The sequence below is a fragment of the Mesocricetus auratus genome, unplaced genomic scaffold, assembly GCF_017639785.1.
Source record: "Mesocricetus auratus isolate SY011 unplaced genomic scaffold, BCM_Maur_2.0 Super-Scaffold_100014, whole genome shotgun sequence".
NCBI classification, from domain to species: domain Eukaryota; kingdom Metazoa; phylum Chordata; class Mammalia; order Rodentia; family Cricetidae; genus Mesocricetus; species Mesocricetus auratus.
The window spans coordinates 16,601,170-16,614,559 of record NW_024429197.1 but is presented as its reverse complement, the minus strand read 5'-3'; the positions used below and the strand labels follow the sequence as shown (position 1 = coordinate 16,614,559).

Below are 13,390 nucleotides of genomic sequence, written 5' to 3'. Positions count from 1 at the left end.
AGGCCAGCATATGGCCTGTCTTGTATCTTTTTTCCCTTCTGTCACAGTGACCGGCAAAGTTCCAGATGGACTCTGTCAACCTAGGTTCCAAAGAAAGGACAACTGGGTCACAGCTGCAGCAGGGTTACAGTGACTGTGTATTGTGAGCAAGAAATGAATCTTTTGTCAGCCACAAGGATGGGTTCTTTTTTTTTTTTTTTTTTTTTTTTTTTTTTTGGTTTTTCGAGACAGGGTTTCTCTGTGGCTTTGGATGCTGTCCTGGAACTCACTTTGTAGACCAGGCTGGCCTCGAACTCACAGAGATCCGCCTGCCTCTGCCTCCCGAGTGCTGGGATTAAAGGCGTGCACCACCACCGCCCAGCAAGGATGGGTTCTTGTTGCTCTCACCACCACACAGCTTGGGTTGTGGAAACTGATGTAACGAGCACAGAGCATCTGAGTGAACATGGCTGGTAGATAATTCAAAGTACAAACAGGAGTCTAATAGAGCAATTGAGGGTAGAAATATGGATTTGGTTGATAAGCAAGTGAGCCTAGAAAAGTGAACAATGCTAAAGACAGAGTTATTGAGGACAGGAAGAAGGGTCAATGGGGGACTGGAGAGATGGCTCAGTAGTTAAGAGCACTTGCTGCTCTTTTAGAAGACCTGGGCTTGTTTCCCAGCAACCACACTCCTCACACCCATCTATAACACCAGTCCCAGGAATCTCACCTCTCTTCTGACCTCTGTGGTGCACATTCACAAATGAAGCAAAATACTCATACACATAAAATAAGACAAATAAGTCTAATTGTCTTAAGTAAAGATAATCTGATTGCAGAGGTGAGTAAGAAGCCTTGGAAGTCATATTGTTAAGGCCAGAGAAAGCTGTGTTGTCATAAGTGTGGCTAAGAGGTCAATGTGGGAATAAAACCTGGTTGGAGATAAAGGCATGGAGGTAAAACTTCCATTCTCTCTTGAACTCCCTACTTTCTGAGAATCAAAGTATGAAGTTTGATGTGAGGGTACACTTGACAGCAAGTCAAGTGATTATTCTTCTAAAATGAAATTCGCAAAAGAAAATAAGGAGCCGGGCGTTGGTGGCACACGCCTTTAATCCCAGCACTCAGGAGGCAGAGGCAGGCGGATCTCTGTGAGTTCGAGACCAGCCTGGACTACCAAGCGAGTTCCAGGACAGCCTCCAAAGCCACAGAGAAACCCTGTCTCGAAAAACCAAAAAAAAGGATAAAGTGGCAATGGAGAGGGAGAAGAAGCAGAGTTATTGGGGGAATTGAGGAAGAATCGAACAACTTTATAACATGAGAAGGCAGCCATGAAATAAGAAAGATGAGGGTTGGCTCAGTGGCTGATGACCTGCTTTCCATCTTTGAAACCTAGGTATAAGTTGTCCTCTGACCTACACACACACACACACACACACACACACACACACACACACACACACACAACTAATTAAATACAATTTACATTTGTAAAAGAACAAGGAAATCTAAACTTAAAAAAAAGTCATTATGAAGTGAGGCTCTAGAGAAGGCAGAGAGAACTAAAAGTACAGATGGGGAGATTAGTCTGAGATTTGAGGAAAGAGGTTTAAAAAAGCACAAATCAGCTGGGCAGTGGTTGCACACACCTTTCATCCCGGCACAGGAGGCAGAGGCAGGTGGATCTCTGTGGATTCAGAGACCAGTCTGGTCATGAGAGCTAATTCCAGGACAGCCTCCAAAGTCACAGAGAAACCCTGTCTTGAAAACAAAAACAAAAACAAGAAACAAACAAAAGCACAAATTCACATTTGAAAGAAGAGGGTAGGTAACTGAGAAAATCCATGCCTTCTAAGCCCCATCTTCCAAAAAAGTAGAAAGTAGGATTCAGAAAGCAGCTGTGCTTGCCACTGTACAGACAGTGCAGAAAATAAAACCTATGTTAGCATAAAGACATCAGGGATGCTCTCCCCACACCTGTGACCAGGCTTCAGGTGAGCTTGGGTCCTCCTAGGGACCCCCTCCCCACCCATCACCCACTCCCTCCATCTTCCAGGCCACTCCTGCCATCGAGAGGACCTGCCCACACAGGAAAGACCCAGACCCCACTCCAGGCTCTCCCCACACCTGTGCACCCAGCTTCAGTGAGACCAGCGGAGACAAGAGAGACCCCACCTGCACCCAACTCAAAGAAGGGATGGGAAGATGACAGTATAAGAACACACTCAGCAATAGAAAGACCAATATGACTCCACTAGAATCAAGAGACTCCACACCAGCAAGACCTGAAAAGCACAACATAGATGAAGCAGAAGAGACAGACCTTAAAAATTATTTTATGAAGATGATAGAGACCCTCAAAGAGGAAACGAGGAAATCCCTTAAGAAATAGAAGAAAAAACAAACCAAAAAATTGAAGAAATAAACAAATTTCTTAAAGAATCTAAAGAGAGTCAAGAAAAAACAAACAAGTGAAGGAAACAACCCAAGCAGTCCAAGCCTTAAAAACTGAAATAGAATCAATAAGGAAAACACAGAATGAGGGGATGCTGGAAATAGAAAAGCTGGGTAAACAATCAGTAACTACAGGTATAAGTAAAACCAATAGAATACAAGAGATGGAAGAAAGAATCTTAGGTGTTGAAGACTCATTAGAGGATATACAGTCATCGACCAAACAAAATCTCAAGTCCAACAAATCCCTAACACAAAATATCCAGGAAATATGGGACACTGTGAAGAGGCCAAACCTGAGAATAATAGGTATAGAAGAAGGTGAAGAAATATAGCTCAAAGGTACAGAAAACATATTCAACAAAATCATAGAAGAAAGCTTACCTAAACTAAAGAAGGATATGCCTATGAAAATACAAGAATCTTACAGAACACCAAATAGACTGGACCAGAAAAACAAGTACCCTCATCACATAATAATCAAAGCATCAAACCTACAGAATAAAGAGAAAATATTAAGAGCAGCTAAAGAAAAAGGCCAAGTAACATATAAAGGCAGACCTATCCGAATTACACCTGATCTGGAAACTATGAAAGCCAGAAGATCCTGGTCAGATGTCCTAAAACACTAAGGGAACAAGGATGACAGCCCAGACTACCGTACCCAGCAAAGCTTGTATTTACCATAGATGGAGAAAACAAGATATTCCACAACAAAACCAAATTTAAACAATACATATCCACAAACCCAACCCTACAGAAATTACTGGAAGGAAAACTTCAACGAAGATAACTACACTGACAAAGACATAGGTAATAGATAATCTCACTTTACCAAACACCAAAAGAAAAGGGAGGGAAACCTGTTAAGAGAAGCTTTCCTTGAGAGGAGCCTTCCCGCCAGCCTGGTTCCAGAGCCGCTTCAATCCCAAATAAACACACAAGAGGCTATATTCATTATGAAGCTGTTGGCCTTGCTTGTCTCTTACTGGCTAGCTCTGCTTTAAGTAATTACCCCATAATTGTTAATCTAAGTATGTCTCTTACCGGAGAATAGTTCTGGGCTCCTACCCCCATGGCGGTTACATGTTGACTCTCCTGTGTTTCTCCTACCCAGAATCCTCCTGGATTCCTAGCCCCACCTATCTAGATTCCTATTGGCCAGACAGTGCTTTATTAGCATAAGACTTCCCCAACATCTCCTCTTTTCTGTTTAAACAAAAAGAAAGGTCTTAACTTTAACACAGTCAAATTGTATATAACAGAACAGTTATCAAATAAGAACATAGTTACAATATTTTAGCAAGATTTAAAGAAAATATCATCCATACCATCCTTGTGAGTTCAAAGTTCTATATGTAACTTATCTTTTATCATAACTAAGGAAAACTATAACTATCTGTCTTCAACTCCATCAAAGACCACAGAAGGATAATATATAAACACTAGGATTGACAGAGACATCTTGCTATCTGAACAGTCACCCGAAGTTCCTCTGGGCATCCATCTCAGCCCATAGGCCACAGTGTGTCTGGAACACTTCTCAGCAAAGCAGGAAATTTCAAACTGTCCATCTGCATTGGCAGTCTGTTATTCACTTTTCTTTGTCCTGTAGAAAGTCTCGTAGACTCTTTCATGAAGCAGGAACCCTGTAAGACTGAGTTCAGTAGTCACTTTCCTGTGGGTCCTGCCTGTCCAGTTTATACAGCAACAGTCAAACAGTCTAGGCAAGAGCAGTTTCTTGCCCAAATGCCTAATCTTGCCATGTTGAAAGCAAACTCCATAACAAGTTTCTTCGATGCCCATCTTCCTCTCAGACGTAATTGGTGCTGCCAGGAGCAGACATTTCTCATTGTCAAGAAAAACCCTAAACCATATTAAATGCCATTTTCTGAAGGTCTTTGAGAGGTTTGAAGACTGTTTATCTACCTCAAATATATTTCTGTATATCTAGAAAACCTAACTTACCTAACTATAAATTCTATTATAAGTAACTATCTATAGTCTGTATTCAATTATGCATTACGTTTTAAAAGATCAGTATAAGCACAATACTTAATCAAGAGGAGAAATATACACATCACAAAATTGACCTTGAATTTGTATCAATAAATGAAAAACAATACCCATACCATAATTCCCCTTTTTTACCATTAAAAAAGATTGGCTGTGATCACTAGCCAATTATAAACAATCCCATTTAAATGAAAACAAAGATTTATAAACAAGATGGGAATTGGGACGTCGCTCATTCCAAACTGCTTCCTGCTGGAAGGGGGCGCTGTTTATACCATGGGGATCATGACAAAACCCAGAAGCCTGTATAAGTCCTTATTTTTATGGTCTGTAGAGCTGTATCATCTTAGCTGTCTCAGTCGTTGAAACACCTGGTCCACTGCTTCCGGGGGTCTTGGTTCGTGAAACCACAGAAGCCTGGAAGGAATTCTCAGCTTTTCATTTTCTGTAGAAACATAAATAAAATCTCCTTTTCCAAGTAACATATCCTTATACTTAAATTTTGAAGTCAAGGCATATTCAAAAGATATAAGTTGAATTAATTTAGCAGCATTTATAATCAAGTGTACTTTAGCAGCTGTTCCTTCCTGAGCAATTATAAAACTGAAAAACACAATAGTGTACAGTATCCAGACTGTGTATTTTCCATCTTTGTGTGGCTTATTTATTTATCTATTATTATTATTACTCTATTTCTTTCACTTTTGTTTATTTTTCTCTGAGACAGGGTTTCTCTTCGGAAACCTGCCTGCCTCTGCCTCTGGGGCAATTCCTACCGGCGTGCGCCACCACAGCCGGCTTTTGCATTTATTTACCACTTTGCCATTTCATTTTCTCTCTCAATCTCACGTATATTTTTAAACACACTGTAAACCTTTAGAGGTTTTGTTCATCCAAGTCTGACTTTACTGTAAATCTTTGTTTTTCTGGCCACGTGTCTTATCTGTAAAACCGCGGCTGTTTTAAACTGCCGGTTTTTCCGTCAAGATGGCGGGCGTAAGCGTGACTTCAGCTTACCGCCTCAGTCCATGCTGACATCCAGCAAAAGCTGCCACTTCCAGCTGTACGTACACACCTTTCAATCGTTAGCAGAGTCTCTTAAAACAACCTTGTTGGGTTTTTTTTTTTTCTTTTTCTTTTTATGCCGAGTCAGGAAGACTCCAGTAAGTGAGCCGCGTGAATCTCGGCTTGTCGCTAGCAAAACAGAGCACACCTGAGAAAAATGCTGCTACCAAAAATCTGTGCTTCTCTCCGTTCTTCTGTTTCTAAAATTCCTTTAAAGCTTTTGTCATTCTGCGTGGAAATTCATGATCCCACTCCTGATCACCATTATGTTAAGAGAAGCTTTCCTTGAGAGGAGCCTTCCCGCCAGCCTGGTTCCAGAGCCGCTTCAATCCCAAATAAACACACAAGAGGCTATATTCATTATGAAGCTGTTGGCCTTGCTTGTCTCTTACTGGCTAGCTCTGCTTTAAGTAATTACCCCATAATTGTTAATCTAAGTATGTCTCTTACCGGAGAATAGTTCTGGGCTCCTACCCCCATGGCGGTTACATGTTGACTCTCCTGTGTTTCTCCTACCCAGAATCCTCCTGGATTCCTAGCCCCACCTATCTAGATTCCTATTGGCCAGACAGTGCTTTATTAGCATAAGACTTCCCCAACAGAAACCCATACACAATAACACCACCACCAATAAATACAAACAAGAATCAGTTGTCATTAATATCCCTCAATCTCAACTTGCACATAAAAAAAAACACAGACTAACAATGAATATGAAGACAGAACCCATCCTTCTGCTGCATACAGGAAACACATCTTAATGTCAAAGACAGACATTACTTCAGAGTAAAGGGTTGGGAAAAGATTTTCCAATCAAACGGACCCAAGAAACAAGCTGGTGTAACAATCCTAGTATCTAAAAAAATTAGACTTCAAATTAAAATCAATCAAAAGAGATGAAGGACATTTCATATTCATCACAGGAAAAGTCCATAAAGATGAAGTCTGTATTCTGAACATCTATGTCTCAAATACAAAGGCACCTACATTCGTGAAAGAAACATTACTAAAGCTCAAATCGCACATAAAATCTCACACACTAGTAGTAGGAAAGACTTCAACACTCCACTTTCACCACTAAACAGGACTTCCGGACAGAAACTTAACAAAGAAACAAAAGAACTAACAGAAGTTATGACCCAATTGGGTTTAACAGACATCTATAGAACATTCCATCCAAACACAAAAGAATATACCTTCTTCTCAGCGCCACATGGAACCTTCTCTAAAATGGACCACATAATCAGAAACATAGCAAACCTCCATAGATACAAAAAAAATCGAAATAACCCCCTGTATCTTATCAGACCACCATGCTTTAAAATTAGAATTCAACAACACAAATCACAGAAACCCTAAAAATTCATGGAAACTGAACAATGCACAATTGCACCATCCCTGGGTCAAGGAAGAAATAAAAAAAGAAAGTAAAGACTTCCTGGAATTCAATGAGAATGAAGACACAACTTACCCAAACTTATGGGACACTTTGAAAACAGTGCTGAGAGGAAAGTTCATAGCACTAAGTGCCCACATGAAGAAACTGGAGAATAGTCACACTGGAGAATTAATAGCACAACTGAAAGCTCTAGAACAAACAGAAGCAAACTCACCCAGGAGGAGTAGATGCAAGGAAATAATCAAATTGAGGGCTGAAAATCAACAAAGTAGAAACCAGGAAAACATTTCAAAGAATCAATGAAACGAAGAGTTGGTTCTTTGAGAAAATCAACAAGATAGACAAACCTTTATCCAAACTAACCAAAAGGCAGAGAGAGAGCATGCTAATTAACAAAATCAGAAAAGAAAAGGGGGACCTAACAGACACTGAGGAAATCCAGAGAATCATTAGGACATCCTTTGAAAACCTGTACTCCACAAAATTATAAAATTTAAAGGAAATGGATAATTTTCTGGATGGATATCACTTGCCAAAATTAAATCAAGAACTGATAAGCAATCTTAACATACCTATAACCCCTAATGAAATAGAGGCTGTCATCAAAAACCTCCCAACCAAAAAAAGCCCAGGCCCAGATGGCTTCAGTGCAGAATTCTAACAGAAATTCAAAGAAAAGTTAATTCCAATACTCCTCAAAGTGTTCCACACAATAGAAGCAGGAGGTTCACTGCCAAACTCTTTTTTTTTTTTTGGTTTGGTTTTTACGAGACAGGGTTTCTCTGTATTGTTTTGGAGGCTGTCGGTCCAGCCCAGCCTCGAACTCACAGAGATCCACCTGCCTCTGCCTCCTTGGTACCCAAGCCACACAAAGACACAACTAAGAAAGAGAATTACAGACCAGTTTCCCTTATGAACATTGATTCAAAAATACTCAATAAAATACTAGCAAATCGAATCCAAGGACACATCCGAAAAATCATCCACCATGATCAAGTAGGCTTCATCCCAGGGATGCAGGAATGGTTCAACATATGAAAATCTATCAATGTAATTCACCATATAAACAAACTGCAAAGGAAAAACCACATGATCATCTCACTAGATGCTGAAAAAGCCTTTGACAAAAATCCAACACCCCTTCATGATAAAGGTCCTAGAGAGATCAGGGATAACAGGAACATACCTGAACATAATACAAGCAATTTACAGTAAACCAACAGCTAATGTCCAACTAAATGGAGAGAAACTCAACGCAATTACTCTAAAATCAGGAACAAGACAAGGCTGTCCAATCTCTATATCTCTTCAATATTGTACTTGACGTTCTTCTAGCTAGAGCAATAAGACATCAAAGGAGATCAAGGGGATACAAATTGGAAAGGAAGAAGTCAAACTTTCACTATTTGCAGATGATAGTTTACATAGGTGATCCGAAAAACTCTACTAGGAAACTCCTACAGCTGATAAACACCTTCAGCAAAGTGGCAGGATACAAGGTTAACTAAAAAAAATCAGTAGCCCTATTATATACAGACGATAAATGGGCGGAGAAAGAAATCAAAGAAACATCACCCTTTACAATAGCCCCAAACAACATTAAATATCTGGGAATAACGCTAACCAAACAAGTGGAAGACCTGTATAACAAGAACTTTGAGTCTCTAAGAAAGAAATTATAGTCGGGCGGTGGTGGTGCATGCCTTTAGTCCCAGCACTCAGGAGGCAGAGGCAGGGGATCTCTGTGAGTTTGAGACCAAGCCTGGTCTACTGAGTGAGTTCCAGGACAGGCTCCAAAACAATACAGAGAAACCCTGTCTCGAAAAAACAAAAAACAAAACAAAACAAAAAGAAATTATAGAAGATACCAGAAAATGGAAAGATATCCCATGCTCTGGATATGTAGGAACAACATAGTAAAAATGGCAATCTTACCAAAAGCAATCTACAGATTCAATACAATCCCTATCAAAATACCAGCATACTTTTTCACACACCTCGAAAGGACAATTGATGGGAGATGTCATTCTGTAAATCTGTCTCTTAATGGTTTGAATAAAGCACTGTTGGCCAATAGGGAAGCAAGATAGGTGGGACTAGGAATCAAGAAGGACATCTAAAACTGCTGAGATGATGCAGCCTTATGAGCTACAAACACAAGGACTTTGGCCAGGTTTCTGAGTTTTGTCATGATCCCCATGGTATGGACAGCTCTTCCTGGATGCCCCAACGTTACAGAGGAACTTCTGGTGACTGTCCAGGTAGCGAGATGTCTCTGTCAATTCTAGTGTTTATATATTATCCTTCTGTGGTCTTTGACTGAGTTGAAGACAGATAGCTGTAGTTATAGTTTTCTTTAGTTTTGATAAAAGATAAGCTAAATATAAGACTTTAGAGTCACAAAGATAGGCTAGACGATATTTTCATTAAAACTTACTAAATGTTAATGGACTAACTATTGTAACTATAGTTCTTGCTTGATAACTTGTTCTGTTATATATAATTTGACTATGTTGAAGTTAAAACCTTTTTTTATTTAGACAGAAGAGATGATGGGAGATGTCATTCTGTAAATCTGTCTCTTATTGGTTGTTGAATAAAGCACTGTTGGCCAATAGGGAAGCAAGATAGGTGGGACTAGGAGTCAAGGAGGATTCTGGGACAGAGAGAGGGAGACACCATGTAGCCCACCAGAGGAGTAAGAGGTCCAGACCCTTTTCTCCGATAAGAGAAATACTTAGATTAACAATTATGGGTTAAATACTTAAGTCAGAGCTAGCTAGTAAGAAACAGGCCAACAGCTTCATAATTAATCTAGTGTCCTGTGTGTTATTTGGGGACTGCAACTGTGGCAGGGCCCAAGTGGATGGCAGGGAAGGCAACACTCTACAGACAATTCTCAACTTTATATGGAAAAACAAAAGATCCAGGATAGCCAAAACAACCCTGTACAATAAAGGAACTTCCAGAGGCATCACCATCCCTGACTTCAAACTGTATAATAGAGCTATAGTCCTGAAAACAGCTTGGTATTGGCACAAAACAGACAGGTAGACCAATGGAATCAAATCAAAGACACTGATATCAACCCACACACCTTTGAACACCTGATCTTTGACAAAGAAGCTAAAACTATACAATGGAAAAAAGAAAGCATCTTCAACAAATGGTGCTGGAGTAACTGGATGCTGGCATGTAAAAAGACAGCAGATAGATCCATATCTATCACCATGCACAAAACTTAAGTCCAAATAGATCAATGACCTCAACATCAATCCAGCCACACTGAACGTCTTGGAAGAGAAGGTGGGAAGTACCCTTAAACGAATTAGTACAGGAGACCGCTTCCTGAACATAACACCAGTAGCACAGACTCTGAGATTGACAATTAATAAATGGGAACTCCTGAAACTGAGAAAGTCAAAGGATACAGTCAATAAGATGAAATGACAGCCCATAGAATGGGAAAAGATATTCACCAACCCCACATTTGACAGAGGGCTGATCTAAAAAATTTACAAAGAACTCAAGAAGAAAGTTTCCAAAATACCAAAGGATCCAATTAAAAAGTGGGGTACAGAACTAAATAGAGAATTCTCAATAGAGGAGTCTAAAATGGCTGAGAGACACTTGAGAAAATGCTCAGCATCCTTAGCCATCAGGGAATTGCAAATCAAAACAATTCTGAGATACCATCTCTCTCCTGTCAGAATGGCTAAAATCAAAACCACTAATGACAGTTTATGTTGGAGAGGATGTGGAGAGAGGGTGGTAGGAATGTCAACTTGCCCAGCCACTGTGGAGATCGGTATGGAGATTTCCTCAGGAAAATGGAAGTCAGCATAACATAAGATTCAGCAACTCTACTCTTAGGCAAATACCCAAATGATGTACACTCATACAATAAGGACATCTGCTTAACTATGTTCATAGCACCATTATTTGTAATAGCCAGAACCTGGAAGCAACCTAGGTACCCCTCAGCTGAAGAGTGGATAGAGAAAATGTGGTACACAGTGGAGTACTACTCAGCAGAAAAAAAGTGGAATCTTGAAATTTGCTGGCAAATGGATGGCATTAGAAGAAACCATCTTGACTGAGGTAACCCAGTCACAAAAAGACAAACATGGTATGTACTCACTCATATATGGATTTTTAGACATGGAGCAGGGGATTGCTAGCCTACAATCCCACCGCCAGCGAGTCTAAGAAGCAGGGAGGACCCTAAGAGAAATATGCATGGTAACCCAGAGAAGGGTTATGGGAAGAGATCTCCTAATTGGATTGGGAGCCGGGGAGAGGAAAGGGGAGGGGAGAGGGAGATGGGAGAAAGAGAGGTTGGAATGTAAAATGAAACTTAAATTTAAAAAAAGAAGAGAGCTATAGGAGAGAAAGGTAACTCAGGGTCTAGAGACAGCTCAGTGGTAATCTACTTTCTACCATATTTAAGGCCCCGAGTTCCATTCCCAGCACTGGAGGTAGCAGAAAGATAATCCAGGTCCTAGATTTCCTTTCCACTCCACAGCAAATTGCACAGATAGCAAGTTTACAGTGGAGCGGAGAGGAAATCATGACAATAAAAGATGGTGACAAGATATTTTCTGCTTCAATGCAGGCAAGCATTCAGATAATCTGTATTATCAAAATCTAAGAATTATTACTGAGTCAGAGTTATGACAATCAGAGGACAAAGATTTAATACAAATTGACTAGTAGATCTGGGGACTGCAAGGGAAAAGAACAAGGGTTTCCAGTGATTCACAAAACAAAAACAAACATCTCATCCTTGGAAAGAGACAGTTTTGTCCTAGAAAATAACTGGAGAAGCAGCAAGCTTATACGACTAAGCAACAGAAAAGATCTGGTCCTTCCTAGGCCTGGAACAGAGTAGGACTATATGAAATGAAATAGTATCATGAAAAACATCCAAAAAGCACTCATCCAATATAATATTCTTGTAACTCACCCACTTGAAGCATAAATATCAATCGTAAGTAAAATAAATGAAAAATGTTTTTTTACCAAGTGTTGGGAATTATACCTCAAATTAACACTATTAATTTACTCTATTCTTTTTTGTTGTGTTTGGTTTCTTACACAGGTTCTCATGTGGCCTAAATAGACCTTGGACATGCTATATCACTGAGGGTATGTACTGGGAACTGAATGCAGGGCTTTGAGTGTGCTAGCTTTTTCTTTGGGACAGGATGACTCAGGCTAGCCTACAACTCATGATCTTCCACTTCACCCTCCCAAATGCTGGAACTACGGCTGTGTAACCACCATCCCTAGATGTTGTTCATCATCACATTTTGTAAGAATACAAGTGTCGCCAGGCGGTGGTGGCGCACGCCTTTAATCCCAGCACTCGGGAGGCAGAGGCAGGCAGATCTCTGTGAGTTCAAGGCCGAGCTGGACCGACAGCCTCCAAAACAATACAGAGAAACCCTGTCTCGTAAAAAAAAAAAAAAAAAAAAAAAAAAAAAAAGAATACAAGTGTCCTTCAGTTTATATATCCAATAAGATCATTGTAAATTTAAATTTTCATGAATAAAAAAATTCATGCAGCCTGGCATTGATGGTGCACACCTTTAATCCCAGGATTCGGGAGGCAGAGGCAGCTGGATCTCGGTGAGTTCAAGAATAGTCTGGTCTACAGAGCAAGCTCCAGGACAGCCTCCAAAACAATACAGAGAAACCCTGTCTCGAAAAAAAAAAAAGAAAGAAAGAAAAATTCATGCAATCCATATAACCTTCTGAATATTACAGTTCAGCAGTATAGCACACTGTAGACTATCGACTGTTTACTCATATGATGGTGACTACATTATGAGAGAATACTGCCTATCACTGCTCCAGGACATAACCAAATTCAAAATTTAAAGCACAGTTACTACAGAATGCAGACTGATTTCACAATAACATAAAACCGGCAATTCCACAATCTGGAGCTTGAGAGATGGCTCAGTGGTGAAGCACATGCTTCACAATCCTGAGGACTGGAGTTTGGATCCCAGCACCCATATCACAAACAAGTAAATGCCTGTGACACCAGGTCTGATGGGTGCCAGAGAAAGGAAAAATGCTGGGGCTCACCAACTTCTAGCCAAGAAAATGCAAGCCCTAGGTTCAGGGACAGTCCCTGCCTGTTTCACAAGAGTCAGCAGAGACTAGTACAGGGGAACACCCGATGCCCTCTTCTGGCCTCTGCATGCATACAACTACACACATTCACATGCACATACACTCAGACACATAAATAAATAAATAGATAAATAAGCAAACACATTCATAAGTCAAACCATCATATGTTTTCATTGTGGCTTTGAAAAGTGAAGTCTCTTGTCTGTGGTTAATAAGTATGACTTCATAATCATTCCAAATAGATACCCCAGTGATATAAAATCACTGAGGACATTCTGTTTCACACGCTAAAACTATCACTTATGCATCAGCAGTAAAAAGCAGAAAAAA

At 40.1% G+C, this 13,390-nt stretch overlaps 1 protein-coding gene across 2 annotated transcripts in view; it reads right to left on the bottom strand.

The window, feature by feature from the left end:
• Window positions 1-13,390, bottom strand: part of Ago4 (argonaute RISC component 4) — a 56,624-nt gene that overhangs the window by 11,490 nt on the left and 31,744 nt on the right. The window lies entirely within an intron of this gene.